This window comes from Monodelphis domestica, chromosome 1, assembly GCF_027887165.1.
Source record: "Monodelphis domestica isolate mMonDom1 chromosome 1, mMonDom1.pri, whole genome shotgun sequence".
NCBI lineage: Eukaryota > Metazoa > Chordata > Mammalia > Didelphimorphia > Didelphidae > Monodelphis > Monodelphis domestica.
The window spans coordinates 440,565,472-440,570,012 of NC_077227.1; positions in this window are offsets into that span (position 1 = coordinate 440,565,472).

Consider the following 4,541-nt stretch of genomic DNA (forward strand, 5'->3'; position numbering starts at 1 on the left):
CCTAGCCATTCTCCTTACAGCTCTTCCACCTTGTAATAACACAAAGTATTAATTTTAGGACAGAAGGCAAAGGCTTTTGTTTTTTTTAAGTTGGGTAATTTCTAGGCAAAAAAAAGAAAAAAATTGTCAGATTTTCACTTTCCTCACCTTGATGCATGCTGACTGCTGTATCAATTTCTTAAAAACAAAGCAAAATAATATACAAAGTCAGAGCCTTACCTTCTCTTCTTGTGGTTTCTCTACACAGTTTATAATCTAGAGATCTCAACCTACATTCTCCTTTTGTGACCAATATCTCCAGGAGGCAATGTGGTCATAGCAGAAAGAGCCCTGAACCAGGGCAGAGTATCCTTCGTTTAACTCTCTACTTACCTAGAAATGACTCATGCAATTTTAGAAAGTCATTCAGCCCCTTGGAACCTTTATATCTTCTTCTGTGGGGATGGTGCTTGTTCTGACTATCTCCTATACAATGGGTTGCTATAAGAATCAAGTAAGTTAATGTTCATTGACTTAATCATATAGTTCATGATAAATTGGGCCCACAATCATCCCCTTTCTCTAATTTTGTTTTTGGAGAATTTTATTAATCTGATTTTTTGTTGGTTACATTACAATTCTCAGGTATCTTCTTCCTTCTTTCCCCTCCCTGCAGTAGAGAAGGCTTCATTTAACAAAAAAAAAAAATGTATCTAGAAATTATATCTTTCATGTTTCTTCATCAGTTCTTCCTCTAGAGGTGGACATTCACAAGTTATTCCTCAAACATTAATTTTGTAGCTGTATATAATGTTAAATTGGTTCTACTTATTTCACTTTTTGTAATTTTATATGGTCTTGCCATGTTTTTAAAAAATTAACCTGCTTGTCATTTCTGATGATACCATAGTTTTCCATCACAATCATGTGAAAACTTGTTCAGCCATTGCTCAGTTGATGGGCAATCCCTCAGTTTCCAGATCATAGAGAGAGCTACTATAAACATTTTAGAATGCTTAGGGTTTCTTCTTCCCCTTTTCCCTTATTACCTTGAGAAACAAATACAAACTGGCATTGCTGGGTCTAAGAATGCACACAATTTTATAACTCTTTGGTCATAATTCCAGTTTGCTCTTCAAAAATGATTGAACCAGTTCACAGTTCCACCAACAGTGTATTAGTATCTCATTTTTTCCCACATGCCCACCAACATTTCTTATTTTGCCCTTTTATCATTTTAACCACCAATATGACAGGTATGAGATGATGTCTCAGAATTGTTTTGATTTCTTTTTCTTTAATTGTTCAAAACCTATTTTCATATTATTCCTATTTACAATAGAGTGATCTTTTAACATCAAAACCCCAATCATATCTCCATCTAACCATTCTGTATTTCTACTTCCACAATTCTTTCTTTGGATGTGGATAGTGTTCTTTTTCATAAATTCCTCAGGATTGTTGCTGCTAGTGGAGAAGTCCATTACATTCAATTGTGCCATAATGTTTCAGTCTCTGTACAATTCATTTACCAAACAGAATAGAAAAGATTACTGACAATAAAATGGACAATTTTTTTCCTTTCTACAGAACTGAAAGATATTTTTCCCTTCCTCTCATTTGTTTAAGATGACAAATGAAAGGAGGAAGGAAAAAAATCATTTGCCAAACAGAATAGAGAAGATTCCTGACAATGAAATGGACAATTTTGGTCATATAAAATTTAAAATATTTTTGCACAAAGAAAATAATTTTAGATAAAATTAGAAAGTAACCAAAAAAGGGGGAAACATTTTGTAGAAAGTGTCTCTAATAAGCATCTCAGAAGTTAGTTTCATCAGTGGATAAAATACTGGACCTGGAGACAGGAAAACCCAAGTTCAAATATAGTCTCAGATACTTATTATTATATTCTAATAATATATTATTATTAGAGACCATAACCATATGGCAACCTCTGTTTGACTCCATTTCTTAAAATGTCAAATGGTAATAACAATAGCATTTACCTGAAAGGGTTGTAGGTGTTATACAAATGTTTATACTCTTCCCCTCATTTCTAAAAAATATAAAAATTCATTCAAATTTATAAAAGCAAGAGTCATCCTTTAATTGATAAATGTTTAGAATATGACTTTTCAGGTTACAAAGGAAAAAAAAATATAAGCAATCAATAGCCACAGGAAAAATATTCTAAATCCCTAATACTTAGAGAAATGCGTATACTGAGTTATTCTCACTTAATTCTCTACCTCTGCTATGACTGGCCATTTTTGTCTTAGAAGAAATTATGTTAAAGGCTTGATCAGAAATATACTCTGACTATCTTAACTGTTCAGAAGACATATAACACTGAGAATTTTTTTACACACTTCTTTCTCAGAGTCTTTCAGTGCTTAGTCAGAAAACAAGAACAGTCTGCCCTATTGTATGGATTTGCAACCAAATAGTAATTTTGTCTTCTTACTGTCCCAAGACCTTTCTGGCCTCTTCTCCAGTTGCTTGCATAGACAACATTCATTCATTTATTAAAACACAAATTAGATAAATTCTAATTCAACTTGGAGGAGTCAATAGGATATCAGTATGCCTCAGAGACCTGGATATTATATTATTTTGAAGAATGTAGAGTTAAATACAATGGATGACAAAATAGAGGATTTAAAAAACGTCCTATTGGCCTTAAAAATAAAACAAAATCTTATTTTAATGCTTCAATCTGATACACATGCCATTAACAATATTTAACAAATTTATGTCCTGTCCATCATATACAAAGATACTATTGCTGATTTGCCTTTACAGGATATTTGGTTAGGGTGGTCATTCATTAGTTGAAGATCAGTTATCCAAATTCTTATACCATTTGAAATCAATGATAAATCATTGTGAAATAACTGACCAAAGTTAGGGGTTACTCTGTGCTTGGAGTTAGGGGTTAATCTTTGGCTGGGGCTAGGGGATACTTGCTGGCCAGAGATCAGAGAGGGAGAAATGAAATCTTCTCACTTTAACTTTTATGATGTCCTAGGTAACAGTTACAGACTCCTCTGGCAGGCATAGTTCATTTTCAATCTATCCCTCTTTTCTTACCATCCATCCATCTCTCTCTCTCTCTCTCTCTCTTTCTCTCTCTCTCTCTCTCTCTCTCTCTCTCTCTCTCTCTCTCTCTCTCTCTCTCTCTCTCTCTCTCCCTTGGTCTTCTATATCTCATCAACTCATTCTTCCTGGACTGGGCAGTTGTACAAATAGGGGACTATAGTTGTACCAATAATTGGGTACCCAGATTAGGACCAAGACTATACTGACTTTTTAGATCCAAAGTTCAAAAACAAATAAATAGCCTAGTGAAGTAATATATACTTTGATGATTCATATTCCAGTGCTCTCAAATCCTAGAATAAAGTTAATGTCTCCTAGATGCTACTCCTCAGGATTCCAGAGAGACCCCTGGAGAGTTATGAGTGATTCACAAATTCCAGTAGATTGGAGCCCTTACACCATTGTGCTTTCCACCCCAAGATTATCATTTGAGTCAGTCCTTCAGTTAATGAAATTTTATTAAGTCCTGGGAGCAGAAGGAAAGGCAGGGTAGACTAGGAAAGGACTTCTGAAAAATAAAGGAAGCAAAGATAAGAAAGGAGAGCATTTCAGGGATGGGACTAGCCAGTGAAAAAGTCAGAAGGTAGAAAGAAGTTCAATGTGAGAGCATGTTGCTGGATGATAGATTGAGTGAAGAAGTTTAAAATGTCTGAGGACTAAAAAGATAAGGAAGACCTACACTGTGAATGGTGTTAAATGTCCCCAAAATAATTTTATATTTGATCCTGGAGGTAATAGTGAGCTAATAGAGTGAATAGTTAAGTATCACAGTGGATAGTTTCAGATCTGGAATCAGACTCATTTTCCTAAGTTCAAATCTGTTTTCAGAAACTACTAGCTTTGTACAAATGAATTAACACTTTGGACAAATGAATTAACACTATTTGCCTCAGTTTCCTTATCTATAAAATGTGCTGGAGAAGGAAATGGCAAACCAGTATAGTATCTTTGTCAAGAAAACCTCAAAAGGGGTCACAAAGAATTAGACATCAATGAACAATAAGTGTTTATTGAGATCAAGAATGTTATAGTCAGATCTACATGTTGGAAAAAATCACTATGAGAGCTTGAGTGGAGAATGAATTGGAATGGGGAATAACTGGAAACAGGGAAACCAACTGAAAGCCATTGCAATAGTCCAGATAAGAAATTATAAGGAGTTTGTACCAGGTGGTAATATAAATAGAGAGGAATACAGGATGCATATGAAAGATGTTATAAAGATAAAAACAATGTGATGTAAGATTGGATGTGTGAGATGAGATGGAGGGAGAAATTGAGGATGAATCTGAGGTTGTGAAATTAGATGACTGGAACAACCCTACCTTGACAGTAATGGAAGAATTTGAAAGATGGTGGTGAGTTGAGCAAAAAGATAAATACATTTTCTTATAGATATGTTGAGTTTGATCTGCCTACAAAAAAAACCCAGTTCAAAATATCCAAAGGGAAGTTGGTGA